General features: G+C 31.3%; 1 protein-coding gene across 1 annotated transcript in view; it reads right to left on the bottom strand.

Annotated features, from left to right (window-relative positions):
- Window positions 1–15,892, bottom strand: part of CNTN5 (contactin 5) — a 1,322,225-nt gene that overhangs the window by 963,999 nt on the left and 342,334 nt on the right. The window contains exon 2 of the mRNA XM_081062322.1: window positions 7,706–7,844. The gene's annotated coding sequence lies outside the window, so the exon portion shown is untranslated. The remainder of the gene's footprint in view (window positions 1–7,705; window positions 7,845–15,892) is intronic.

Here is a 15,892-nt window from a genome sequence, read left to right as displayed (position 1 = left end):
GGGGATCACTTCTTAAATTATATAAATGTTTAACCACTATGCTGTACACCTGAAATTAATATGAAATAATGTTGAATGCCAATTGTAATTGAAAAATTTCTAAAGGGGGGGAAACACTGACGGGGAATAAGAGGTCCAAATTTTCAGCTGTAAAACAAATAAGTATAGGGATGTATGGTACAGTATATGAAATATAGTCAATGATATTGTGATAGCATGCTATGGTTGCTGGACTTATGGTGACAACTTCTTTAGGTATATAAATATTGAATAACCATGTGTTCACCTGAAACTAACACAACATTATATATTAGCTATATTTTTAATAAAAATCTTAAAAATATAAATAAAAGTTACCAGAGAAATTCTGCAAACAATTTATCTTCCAAACATTACCTAATAACTAAGAAGCATATAGACATGCCAATTTCTAAATTATAATTCAAGAAAATATAAATGTCTCAAAGGAAAAAGAAATGCTGTGTGCTAAGTAAAGTATATCATTCATGAAATAACACTGCACTTTTTGAAAGTTTTCTAAAGCCTAATACTGTCACTTGGAAATCATTTGCACTGTAATCTTTACTGCTAATGATCTAATTCATTAACTCACCATACATTTACTGTAGCAATTTTCTACTTACCGATTTTGACATATTAGCTCTGAGGATGATAGATTATAATCTGAAGATTACTTAATATCTGTTGATGCATGATCATCAACTGGCATTATTTACATTTGAACTCTCTCCCTTAATCATAGTCCCCATAGAAAAGAAAAAAACTTAAATCTAGAAGGATAATTTGTAAATAAAATTAATTTCCCTATAAAATATACATATCTTTGTAACAATGACTATCAGCTCAAACATTATTTATGTTTTTTTGGTTTAAATATTAACAGTACGTTATGTCTAAAGCTCTACAGAGGGCACAGATTAGTATAAGATTAAAGTGCTTATTTTTAAAAAGTACTGTATAGGAAATAAAAGCAGATGAACAAATACTGATATCAGTCACTATGTGGCAGGCTTCTATTTTTATACAAAGGGACTGAGACTTATGATAGAAATAGTAACATTTGACTTTGATCTTGAACATGAAAAGAAGGAAAACTGGGAGTATAAATGATGCCATATAGTGTTAATAACAAAACAGTGGAGTTTGAAAAGGGCAGTGAAATTCATATTTAGAGATAATGAGTATTAAGCATGAGTGGAACACAAATTCCTTTGTGGATAATAGATGTATCAGTTAGCTATCGCTGCATAACAAACCATCCCAAAACTCAATGTTTTAAAACAGGAATCATTTCATATCACTCACATATATTGGGTGGCTGAAAGTCCGCTCCTTAAGGCTCCATTAGCTGGGATGGTTCACCTGAGGTGACTTTATTCACATATGTCTTTTCTTCCTGATTTTAATGGTGATAGGAAAAGGGCAATAGAGTTAGTGGAGATATGAGAGGTATCTTAAGGCCTAACCACAGGGGTGGTGTATCATTACTTTTGCCTAATTCTATTGACGGATGCAAGTCATGTGACTAAGCCTAAAGTCAATGGGAAAATTTATTTTTTATTTAGAAGAACTGGGAAGTCACATGTCAAATAATACAGAGTGAGGTAAAGAGTTAAAGATGATATAGCAACCTATCTCACTGGTAAAATGCAAACCAGTGAATGGAAAGTCATTCTCCCAGATCTGTATGGATGGCCAACATCAGAGTCTGTTTTTTATTTTACAAGCAAAAGAAAGCTTAAAAGTTTGGGTACCAAGATGTTTCACAATAATCTTATTTTCTTTCTTTTTCTTAAAAAGTAGTTACCTCTGCCCTTTTGTCATTTATAGACTGCTTTTCATGTTTAAAAAAATCTTTCTCTATGTTGAGGTAGTACAATTACTACTAACATTTTCTTTTCAGTGTTTAAAATTCTTCCTTTTAAATCTATGTTTTAAATCTAACTGGAGCTTTTGTTTATTTTGCTTGGCATGCTGAGAGATCTGATTTTATTTTTTCTCCTGGATAACCTATTTTAGTAGAACAACTTAGGGGATAGTCCACTCTTTATCCATTGATCTGCAGTATCACATCACTTGTATACTAAATTTTTATAGATACAAAGAACATTTTTGTACTCTCTGTTTTATTCCAGAGCTCTACCTCAGGAATACACTCTGTCTCATTAACTCACTGTCTTATAAATTTGAGAAATTACACCAAAATAAAACTGAGGGAGGATTAAAACTTTCTTGAAATCAAATCTACACACATTTAGGAACATGATATAGTTGTTTGTTTTTATGCATTTTCTTATGCTTTGTATGTATTTGTGATGTGTGTGGGGTGTGTGGGTGTGTGTTTGCACTTTTTTTAGGTTGTTTATGTTTAGGAATCTTCTTTATCTGTCAGGTCAGGAAAATAAAAATATAACATGGTATTTTCAAGCAGAAAGGAATTAATGTATTGATATTAAATTTATGAAACTTGAAGTTAAAAACTGTTAGAAGAGCTAAATGAACAAATGTCAGAAAAGAGCATGGCTAAATCTTCAATTATCTGATACTTTTCAGAATTAGAAACTGTAAAAACTATAGATAACTCCCAGCAAGAATCATAGCTTCCAGCACTGAGGTATATGATCCTAAGAAAATCATTTTGGATCACTGTAGCTGGAAGGACAATGATCAGACTAATACTTCTCTTACACCTTCCACATCCCATGTTTCCCATTGACTGGCACATGATCCTACATCATGGGGGCAGGTCTTCTGAGAAATGGAGTTATTAGGCCCGCAGGCCTTCTAATATACTGAAGAGAAAAACAGTGCTACGTGCTAACACAAAATCCATCAATTAATGTTTGGATTAATGATGGGAAGTTTTTTTGTTTTTTTTATATTACATTTTCTAGTAATTTGTAATTGACGAATCACTTTTCTATGTTAGTCATATATCCCCAACAGCCCTAAGATGCAAATACTAGGTGACAAGATAAAAGGCCATATCTTTTTTTTTTTCTTCCTGCCATTTCTCTTTATCCTCTCCACTTCCCATTTTTCTATTTCCTTCCCTTCCTCCCTCACTTCCTTCCTTCCTTCCTTCCTTCCTTCCTTCCTTCCTTCCTTCCTTCCTTCCTTCCTTCCTTCCTTCCTTCCTTCCTTCCTTCCTTCCTTCCTTCCCGCCTGTTCTTTCTTCTTTTCCTTTGCTTCTTTCCTTATTTACTTTGTATTCTTTCCAACTTTATCTCCCTACCTCTCCTTCTGTCTTTCTTCCTTATTTTCTTCTTATTTTTAAAAAGTCTTATCACTCAGTAAAGTTTCTTCTACTCAGTGGTAAAATATACATTACTCATTCTATCGTAATAGCACTTGTGTTAAATACCTTCCAGGTACCAAACTCCGAGTATCTGTGTGTGTGTGTGTGTGCGTGCGTGCGTGTGTGTGTCTGTCTGTCTGTGCGTGTCTGTGTGTGTGTAGTTAGGTAGGTAGATAGATAGATGATAGATTGACAGATAGACAGACAGACATGATTAATTTCACTTCACACCCTTGCAAAATGAAATATTATCCATTTTTTTTAAAGCTGAAGAAAACTTGATGTTCATAACAGTGAAGCCCAAATTTGTAAAGCTAGAATATTTATAGCGTAGATTCAATCCTGAGTCTGCCTTATTCCAAAGCCTATAATATTTTCATTTGTCAAAATCATCTCAGTACATTCAGCAAATGTGACATATTTTAAGGAACAGTCTGTATTTTTATTAAGCATTTGTCTCTGTATACTAGTCTTAGTACAGAGAGACTAAGTGAATTTCAGACATCTACTGGTAGTGATAGAGCCCTTTATATATGTTGTAGAATAGCCTTGAGGCATTCAGAAAGCTGAGGATTCAGGCAAAGGGTTTCCACTGCTGGAATGTAAGTAAGATAGGACAGAAACTTTATTATATTTGAAAACTGCTCCAGAAAATAATTTTGACTTTTGTTTTCCATGTTCAGTCTTCCTTGGCCTTTAAAGCTTGGCATCCTAGGAAAGAATGACACATCCTAAATGCCAATATTGTATCTATTTCTATAAATTATTTCCACATTAGAAATATTCATTAACAGTTATTATTAACCAGGCAAATATGTACAAGGTATTTTGTATACATTCACATTACTCAGTATTTGAATGTGTTCAATTTGTGAATGTCTTACATCATTCTAGCCAAGGTCTGTGCACTATGAAACATAAGCACTCTGTCACATTAACACACTAAAATTTATTACTTTTTTTTTGTTTCCTTGCTCTGGGCAAACCTAATTTCCTTTCCTATCCTTAGGGACTCCAACTTGAGAAATATTAATTCACCAACATATCTTTTATGAATAAGCTTATATTAAAGGTAATCCTTTGGTACTCAATTCAAACCACCCCCTCTCTCCTCTATAGCTGGTAGAGATAAATGCTAAATAAAGAAGTCATACACTTTCAAATTATACCATATTTCATAACAACAGATAAATTACTTAATTCATTCTATCTTGATTCACATACCTAGGTATTTTTGTATACTTTATGTAACACATTTTCCTATAAAATATTAAAAAATAATCTTCCAAAACAAAACTACAAATATAGTTAAAATTAAATAAATTTTTACAAATGGCAAAATACAAATGTAACAGACATCTTAAAATAAATTAAGATTTTATTATTGAATAACAATTTGGAATAAACTGTTTCATGTGCCTTCCTGACTGCTAGAAATTGTACATTTCCATTAATTTGAACATATTACCCCTGAAAAACTATTGGGAACACTGCAATTGCTAGGCAGTTCTTTCTAATATTCAATCAAAACTATCTGCATAGACCCTCCCCATTATTTTAAGTTGTCAATTCTGGATGCCACACTGTAATAATAATAACAAATAGCAGTGCTGTTAATATACACAATGCACATATTGCAACTAATGGATGTGATAATTCTTTTTCTTTCAAATTTCTGTGCAGTTTTCAAGACCAGTAATGTTCAAAATTAAATTTTCCATTTTTGAAATTGGGAGAACAGCCTGCTATATTATTATCAGCTATAGTATTCTATAGTTGTATACATTGATTCTAAGGATGAAGTTTTCTTGTTTTGTTACTTTTGTTGTTTGTTTTTTCATTAAGTGAGGAGACTTTTGCCTGTTCTGAAAATCTATAAACCTAGAGTCACTTAAGTTCTTCTCTAATGAAACAAAGTTCTTTCTCTTTGAACTGAGCCAACACCAACTGGTTAGAGTTGTGTAAGTTATTGAATGAAACATTTCATTCTCAAAGAGTGAACTGAGGACTCCTTTTAACATATGTTGCCTTTTATTATGGCAGGAATTTAGTTTATTATGTCCAGATGAAACTGTCAGTGACTCCTCTGAATGTCCTTAGTTGTAGTGACACATTACCTGCAAGTACTTGAATGAAACAGGGTTTTCTTTAACGTGACATTGTGAATCCACTCTCATCCGATTCATCAATTGTAATTCACTTATGTCTTTTTGGAACTCTCAGTTGGTCTCCTTTGTTTTGATTGCTTCCTGTCCTACCAATATGCTTTTCAATTAGTTGGACAGAGCAATAACAAGGGTGACATGACAAGACTAAACTATGCTCTTCTAAACCTGATTCCATAGTTTCCCCCCACTGTTTAATAAGCTCTACATCCTCAACTTGAAAACCAGATTTATTAATAGGTTGAGAAAAAGTTTCTTCTCAAAAATTAATTAAAATTCCGTTGAACTACTTAAATTTAATATAATTCAGCTGGTAATTGAGAGAATGCACCAGTTCACAGGTGGCAAAGACATTCTCTCTATTCTATTTCCATCTGCTGATATGTCTACCATAAATTTAAATTGAATATCCATCATCCATCTGGAAGTAAGCATTAGATCCCAAATCCTCTCACCTACAGCTGCTATGCTATGTTCAGTTATGTCTCTTTGAAAATGTCACAAGAATCATAAATAAATGTTTCCTAACATTGCAAAATTCAATTAAGGTGTCTACACATAATTTATCTCTGGTAGTCACAGATATCACAGAAGTAACAAGCCAATATAAAGTTTCATTTATTAAGATGTTCCACTGAAAGGACAAAATGTTTTATACAATATGTTATGTTGTATGAAATATGTATTGTATAATATATACATGAAATACCTTCCAAAATGTATAAACATAATTTCTTGACAGAACACAAACTGTTATTTTATTTTGTATATGTAAACTATTCTGAGATCATTCTTGCAACAAACAAAACTATGAAGACAAAATTTGGCTAAAAATAAAATATTATAGCAATGGACTAATTTATGGGGAACTCACCTTTTTCAATGGTTTGAGGTTTCATTATCAAAATTTCTACTTACTTTCTTATATTTTCTCTCCACTTGTTTTCTAGTCTTTGGGTAAATGTAAAAGGTATGATTGTTTTTCTCTACAAAAGTATTCTTATACCTGGTGCAGTGAGGGCTTTCAATAAAAATGACAAACTGGTATGATCTAAAATGGAATGAATGAAAGGCACTTAAAATGTGAAATTTCCTGCAGTGACCTTGCATGATTTGGGCATCACTTGTAGAAAGTAAAATTATACTGGTCAAACTCTTAACTCTTAAATCTCCTACAGACCTGCTCTCAAATTCATATTTAGTCACTTTTCTTCTTTAACTCAAATTTCAAAGCCTGAAAAAAGTGAAAGCATAGAATAGGCTGAGGAAAATACTTTCCAGTATTTTGAATCAATTAACTTAAATTAACCTCACAAATTAGAAGGCTGATATATGACAGCCTTGATTTGGGGTATGACATTGTCAATATTTTACAAATAATTAGAAAACAAGATAAACAATTGTATAACCAAAATTAATTAACCTCCTTGGTTGATTATCTAAAATATATCATATGTTAGGTAAATAGCACACAGTGTATTTAATTTAAGGTAATCTGTTAATGTCCACTTAGTTGTGAATACTAAACCTGTGTGAAATTATTATGTATTCTAAAATATTATAATGTCTTCACTTTAAAGGACTATTTTTAAGTTACACAATGGTCACTCTTATTCAAAATAGATGTAATTAATATTTAATGACTTGGTTAATGAATAAGTATGTACTCATAAGAATGTGGCGCTTCTGAGCAAACAGCATAAAAGTCACTTTCATTTGCGAGATTCCTTATTAAGGTGGGGATGATGCAATATTTTTGTCCATGACTTCCTGCTTGTAGAACTAAAGCACTATCTCCAAACTCAAGCTGTCAAAAAAGTATAAAATCCATCCACTAGCACATTATACATTGATTGAGGAATATATTATGAAATAGGAGGCTATACCAGAGTATTGTTTCTCTCATTGTTTTCAGCAATATTACACAATCTTTATGTACTTGCCATTCTCAAATTAAATTAAACTTTAACACAGACAAAATATTTTACTATTTTTCAAATTAATATTATTTCCAGCATATTTGTAGTATTTGTGTTACTGACACAATCAAGATTTTTTTTCAATTTGAAGATAAAAACAATTATTTTCAGCATATAAAATTTAATCTTTGACACATTGAGGTGTTATTAAGGAATTCCATAAATGATACACACAGATTTATGTCTTTTTCCTTCAATATTGTTTTCAATTTAAAAGCAGAGTAATAAAAGACAAACTGTACCTGCTTTCTGAAAACAGAATCCAAATTATGAACTTCAAAAATGAACTGGTTTCTGTAAAGATATCCTGTTTCAGTAGTCACGCAAAAATGATGCTCAGTAGTTTCTGAATGGTAATAAATGGCAATCCTTTAAAGTCACCTGTTAAGAAAGAATATATATTATTGTGATTACAAATTATCTTTCTTTTAACTTTCCACTGTTTGAAAAATATCTGCTTTTCTTATTAAATATTTTGTATCAAGGCCCTATTTATTTATAGAGAAATTACTATGCTGTTTACCGTATCAGCAAATACTTATAACAAAGCTGGTTAAATATATTAATTTAGTTGTTACTTTTTCAGATTTAATTTTCCCTTTGTAATTTATATTTAATAATAAATATAGAAGAATATCACTGTAAAACTTTTCATGAATTTCTTAAAATGTTTCACAAATAATCCAGAGAGATATTTAATGAGATAATTTTGGATTATAATTACACAATAGATCACGTGAACTTAACAGATATTTACAGGAAATTCCATCTAACAACAGTAGAATACACATTCTTCTCCTTGACACATGGAACACAGTCCAGAATAGAAATATGTTAGGCAAAAAGTCTTAAATTTTTAAAATATTGAAATCACATCAAGTATGTGTTTTGACCACAATTATATAAAATATTTGTCAATTATAAAAATAAAATTGGAGAATTCTCAACTATGTGAAGATTAAATAACATGCTACTGAATAACTAAGGGACAGATAAGCAATCAAAAGAGAAATAAACTTTTTAGACAAATGAAAACGGGAAATCTGGCATACTAAAACTTATGGGATACAGCAAAAGTGATTTTAAGAGGAAAGTGTATAGCAAAAAAAGTCTGCATTAAGAAAAAAGAAAGATATCAAATAAACAACCTAACTTTACATCTCAGGAACTGAAAAGAACAAACTAAGCCCAAAATGAATAGAATTCAACAAACAACAAATTATCAGAGTGAAAATAAATAAAACAGAGATTGAAAAGAAAATAGAAAGAATAATGAAACTAAGAGCTGGCCCTTGGAAAACATAAATAAAAAACACAAAACTCTAGTAGACTTACCAAGGAAAAAGAGACAGGACTCGAATAAATAAAATTAGAAATGAAAAAGGAGACATTATCTTTTAAAACTGATACCACACAAATATTAAGGTTCATAAGTGACTAATATGAACACTTATATGCCAACAAATTGAACAACCTAGAAGAAATGGGTAAATTCCCTGACACATACAGCCTACTAAGACTGCATCATGAAGAGACAGAAAACATGACAAGACCAATTCCTTGTAAAGACATTAAATCAAAAATCAAAAAACTCCCAACAACAGCAATAACAACAACCACCACCACAACAACAAAAGTCTAGGACAAAATAGCTTCACCAGTGAATTCTATCAAATATTTAAAGAAGGATTAATGTCAATAGTTCTCCAAAAATTCCAAAAACATAGAAAAGGAGGAAACCCTTCCAAACTCATTTTGCAAAGCCAGCATTATTCTGATACTAAACCTAGACAAGAACATTAGAAGGAAAGAAAATTAGAGACCAATATTTCTGATGAACATAGATGTAAAAATTGTCAACAAAATGTTAGCAAAAAAATTCAATCATGCTATAAAAGGATCATACAACATGACTGAGTGAAATTTATTTCAGGAATGCAAGAATGGTTTAACATCTGAAAACCAATTAATGTAATACTGCACATTACTAAAAACAAGGATAAAAGTCATATGAGTATCTCGATAGATGCAGAAAAAGCATTCAATAAATTTCAACATCCATTTATGATAAAAATTGTCAACAAAATGGGTATAAAGTAAATATACCTCAACATAATAAAGGTCATATATGAGAAGCACGTAGCTATCATACTTAGTGGTGAAAAGTAAAAACTTTTCTTCCAAGATCGGGAACAAGACAAGGATGTCCACTTTCACTACTTTTATGTAACATAGTAGTGGGAGTACTATATTTATGTAACATAGTAGTGGGAGTCCTAGCCAGAGTAATTAAGCAAGAAAATAAAGCCATCCAAATCAGAAAGGAAGAAGTAAAACTACCTCTATTTGCAGATGGCATGAGATATATACATATGTATATATATAATGTATGTGTATATATATATATATATATATATATATATATATATATATATATACACATATACACATAAACCTTGTATTTCTATATACTACTAATAAATTATTAGAAGAAAAGAATTTAAGAAAACAAAATTCAATTGTTAGTTGAATAAAAAAATGAAGTACCTAAATTTGACCAAGGAGGTGAATGATCTATACTTTGAAAATGATAACACATTAAATAAAATTGAAGAAGACACAAATAAGCAGAAATATATTTTATACTCATGAATTAGAAGAATATTGTTAAAATGTCAGTAGTACCGAAATTGGTCTACAGATTCAATGCAATCCTTATCAAAATTCCAATGTCATTGTTTTATTTTATACAGAAATAGAACAAACAATGCTAAAATTTGTATGGAAAGAAAAACACACCATGAATAGCCAAAGCAATCTTGAGAAAGGAATGAAAATGAAGGCTTCACACTTCTTGATTTAAAGCTCTATAACAAAACTACTGTAATCAAACAAGTTAGGTATTGGCATAAACACAGACATGCAGATACATGGAACAAATAGATGTACAAAATAATAATAATAACCAGAATAGCACAAAATAAACCTATGCATATATGGTCAATTAATTTATGACAAAGGAACCAAAGATATACAATGGGACAAGGAAAGTATCTTAAATAAATTGTGTTAAAAAACTAGAGCACTACATGCAAAATAATAAAACTGGACCACTATCTTACCCTATACACAAAAATCAACTCAAATAGATTAAGACTTGAATGTATGTCATCAAATCTTAAAACTCCTAGAAGAAAACAGGCGGTAAGTTCCTTGATATCAGTCTTGGAGGCAATTTTTTTTTTTTAATTTGATAACAAAAGGAAAGAAAACAATAGCTAAACAAGTGGGACTATATTAAAGTAAAAATATTTTGCACAATAAAAGAAAACCATCAACAAAATGAAAAGGCAACCTATCGAATGGGAGGAAATATTTGCAAATCATGTATTTAATAAGGGGTTAATGTCCAAAATATACAAGGCAGTCATATAAGTCAATTGCAAAAAGGAAAAAGAAAGCCAATTAAAAACGGGCACAGGAAATGAACAGACAGTTTTCCAAAGCAGAAATAAAAAAGGCTAACCGATACATGAAAAGGTGTTGAATATCCTAATCAGGAAAATGCAAATCAAAACCACAATGAGATATCACCTCAAATCTGTCAGAATGTTTATCATCAAGACCAGAGATAACAAGTGTTGGAAAGGATGTGGAGAAAAGGGAACCCTTGTGCATTCTTGGCAGGAATGTAAATTGATACAGCCACAATGGTAAACAGTATGGAGATTCTTCAAAAATTAAAAACAGAAAAATCATATGATGCAGCAATCCTACTTATGAATATATATCCAAAGGAAATGACAATAGGATATCAAACATACATCTGCACTCCCATGTTCATTGCAGCATTATTCACAATAGCCAACTTATGGAAACAACCTAACTTTCTACCAAGGGATAAGTAGATAAAGAAATTGTGATACATACATATCACAGCACAGTTGTGGTGCCTCGATGTCCTTAATCATTTTGACTTTGGGGAAGAGCCAGAAGTCGCACAGTGCCAGATCTGGTAAATAGGTGGGTGAGGACACACCGTAATGTTTTTATTTGACAGAAATTGTCATATCCCAGAAGTGATGTGTGACATGGCATTGTCATGATGGAGGATGACATAAAGACACTCATGAAAGAGGACTTCCAGAACTGCTTCAGAAAGTGGCAAGAATGATGGGATAAGTGTGTTGAAAGCAAGGGGGAGTATTTTGAGGCGGATTAATGGCAATGTGTCTTTTATTGTAAAAATTTTTTTATTTGAACATTCACCATATCTTTTGATCACATCTTGTATATATATACACACTATAGAATATGGTAGTTATGAGAAAGAAGGAAATTCTGCCATTTTTGACAACATAGATGGACCTTGATGACATAATGCTTAGTGAAATAATCCAGACAGAGAAAGACAAATAATACATGGTATCATTTATCTGTGGATTCTAAAAAGAAGAGTAAACTTATACAGAGTCAAAAAGTAGTTGTCGGAGGCTGGGGGATGAGGGGAATAAGGAGAGGATATAAAAGGATACACATTTTTAGCTATAAAGTGAAAAAATATGAGGACCTAATGTAAAACATGATGAACATAACTGATAATACTGTATTGCATAATTGAAATTTGCTAAGAGAGTAGAACTTAAATATTCTCACACACTAAAAAAGTAAATGAAAGAGAGAAATACGTGAGTTGGTGGATAAGTTAATTAACAGAATGGGAGAATTCTTTCACAATGTATATGTACTTCAAGTATTCATGATATATACTCTAAATATCTTACAATTTGAAATGTTAACTATATCTCAATAAAGCTAAAATTAAAAACATTTTGCAAATGAATTTATAGATGTATTTCAGATTTCTAAATTATTTATGATAATTCTATGCCATACCTAGCATTTGCAATGTTAAATTATGTTTATTATTCCCTTGATTTATAAAGTTACTATATTTCTACTTAAAAGCTTATGTGACTTATATTTTTAAACATGTTCGAAAATTGTGTGAGTTTATCTTGCTTGGTGATCTGTAGAGAATTTACATGTGTGGAGCCATCTCTATTCTTTTTACTTCTTAATAAATTCATTGTTCCAAGGGAACTCTCCATTCAATAAAATTTGTGTTTTCCTAAAATGTATTCTTTGATAGAGTTGTGAATAAACCAGCATCAAAACCAGAGCATAGCTAACCGTACATACAAGTCTTATATCAATGAACTAGAATACAAATTTTGGAACATTCGATTGATGACTTCAGAGTGACTGAAGGCCATTAACTGATATCCCGTGTTAAGATACTATGATACTACCAAAAGTCAACGGAAAGGAAAGGTATAGTTCATGATCAGGTTGAGAAAATGTATTTGAATTGCTTGTAGTCTTCACCATCAAAGGTTATCGATCTTCATGACTCTTATTTATATTAGTTGGAACCATAAGAAATTGACATTTTTGTTAAACAAAAATGGTGTAATATCAGTAATTTTATGAGTCAACCAAACATTTTCTCTAATCTTTGCTTGTATTTCTGATATTAAGTCCAAATTACAAATATCATTGTAGTATACAAGCCACTTTTTTTAGTAACACAGAAAGTTAATCTTATTTTTTTGAGCTCACACTAGTGGACCTGGAGCTGAGCTGCGCCATCCACAACTAAGATTGAAAGGACAAGAACTTGACTTGTTAAAAGCCCTGGAAATACACACTGTTCCCCAATAAAGTCCTGTTCCCCTTCCCCAATAAAAACAAAAACAAAAACAAAAACAAAAACTTTGCAAGAAAGCAGATAATATATTCTAAGGTCACTTCAAAAGAATCTCAGTTATTGTTATTGTGCTCTGAATAAGTAAAGCTATTTTCTATTTTGGTGAGGAATTATGAGCAGAAGGGATTACACATTTCTTTATTTTTCCTCTCCTATATCTTCCTTCTTTCCTCCTTTCTTCCTTCCCTACATTTCGTTCTTTGTCCTTCCTTCCTTCGCTCTTCATTTTTTTAACATGTGACAATTATAAATTTCTACTCTATCCCTTAGAACATACAATTTTTAAAAGGCAGGCATGATTCTTTTTCTTTTTTTTTTTCCTGAAGTTTGGAAACTTTGGCAGAGAGACAGTTATCTAAGTAAACAGCAAACACTTATTTAAGCACTTAATTTGTTTCTTTCAGTTTGGGCTTTAATTTGGAAGTCAGCATTACATGTGCCTGTTACTGCAATACCTCCTGGCAATGACATGATGCATTTTTTTCTTAATTCATGGAAATATTGAGAAAATTAAATGAAAAAATAATGCACATAAAAAGCTTACCAATATGTCTGCTATAGATTAAACATTTCATAAATATTACTAATTATTATTTTCCCACTTTCATTATCAATTAATATAGCAAAAGAAGAAATTATTTACAAAAAATTGGAAGTGTTGTTGTGGTTCTTGCTTCCAAATTCCCTTCTCAAGTTTGCATCTCGGAAGCAAAAACGTTAAGTCTTGTGCACTTAAGTTCCTGCCTGTCTATAAGACAGTATTTTGGTGTGAAGAAACTATTCTATAGGGAGACAGTCAGATTTCCTCAGGCTTCTGCCGCTAACTTACTCTTAGAACTTGAACAAGTCATTTAGCATTTCTGAGCCAGTGCCTTAATATGGGGATAATAATTTCAGATCCTCTGTCTACTCAAAGGATTGTAATACAAGTCTCAAGAAATAATACATGACTAAGTTCTTTTTAAATTCAATTTTACATGTTAGTTGCTAGATTTCAAGTCCCATCTTATGAAAGGTTATGTCCTTTGCCAACTTCTTTTTCTCTCTACCTTTTTTAAAAAGGAGATCAAATTTCACCCAGAAATCCTAAGTAACTTGCTAAAAAGAAGGTGAGTTATCTCATTTTTCATAATCCTGCTTCTCTCCTTTTTGATCAACACAAATGTATCTCGTGTGGTTCTGGTATGATTTTTTGAGCTAACATAGAATTTTTACTTTGCACAAGGAAACAGAAAAAGTCCTTACAACCAGTCTAAAATTATCACAATTGTCAAAACCAGGCAATTTCCTTTTCATTTTGCATTTCTAAATTCCTCCATTTCAAATTATCTCTAATACATGTATTTTTTTTTATAGTTTACCTTTTTCTCTCTTTCATTAGGCTGGGAATTTTTATTTATTTTTTGTGTGATAACTGCCTTCAATAGAATTCACTTTTCATTTTTCATTTTTAATGTGTCGATGACTGGGAAAACAAGTAATTGATTCTAACAAAGTATTGTTAACCTATACATTGATATTTAATCTTTATTGGCAACATATTAACTCCAAGAGAGTGTCTAGCATAGTTCTATGCTTCATAAGAACACTGGTCCACCTGAAGAACTTCTATTCATAATAAAATTTTCATTCACTCATGAGGTAGTCAAGTTTTCCTGACAACTCCAGAAGGATTTAATTATTTTGTGCTCTTACCATTTTGATATTTATTACAACTTCTCTTATTAGAAGTATTGACATGCATTATATGGTATATTAATATCATATCCTAGATTATATCCATTAATATCACCTTCCAGAGTCCACGAAGTCATCCAACTCAAAGTAAGAATTCTCTCAATGCAATTTTAAATGTACTTCAAAATACATACACAGAGGACTAAATTTTACTAGGTGGCAACTTAGTTATGCTGATTTATATAATGGATACTCAATCCAAAATAAACAAAAGTTATATTAAAGAAATATACATTAAGTATAAAACTCTTCATAAACATAGCAATTAATAAGACATGCCTGACAGCTCTGTGACGGGTATAGACAATGGCACAGCATTCCTACATTTTTAAAATTAATTTCAGGTATACAAAACACTATAATAGTTAGACATTTGCACCTCTCACAAAGTGATAACCCTCCTTTCCCAATTTACCACCACTCTGACATCATATATAGTTGTTACAATTTTTTGACTATTCCCTATGCTGTACTCCACATACCATGACTATATATACCTTACATATAATTAATTATATTATAGTTGACATTCAGTATTATTCAACTTCAGCTTCAGGAGAAAGACAAAGACCGTATGATCTCACTTATATGTGGAATCTAAAGAACAGAGTAAGTGAGAAAACCAAACAGAAATAGTCTCAGAGATATAGAGAAAAACTGAGGGTTGTTAGATGGGAGCGGGGTGGGGATGGCAAAAAAGGTGAGGGGATTGGAAAATTCAAATTGGCAGGCACAGTACTGCCACGGGGATATAAAAAACAGTTTGGGGAATATAATCAATAACAACATTCCTATTTTTATCATTCCACTGTTTCAGGTTGTTTCAGCTCTTTTCAAATGACCTTTTATAGACATGAGAAACTCAGTCAAAACTCTTCTCTGTCACATGTTAGTCTTTATACTGAGACTCCAAAAAAAGGTA

Source organism: Rhinolophus hipposideros (genome assembly GCF_964194185.1).
Source record: "Rhinolophus hipposideros genome assembly, chromosome: 10".
Classification (NCBI taxonomy): domain Eukaryota; kingdom Metazoa; phylum Chordata; class Mammalia; order Chiroptera; family Rhinolophidae; genus Rhinolophus; species Rhinolophus hipposideros.
The sequence above is the reverse complement of the archived record's forward strand: the minus strand, read 5'-3'. Positions and strand labels throughout refer to the sequence as shown.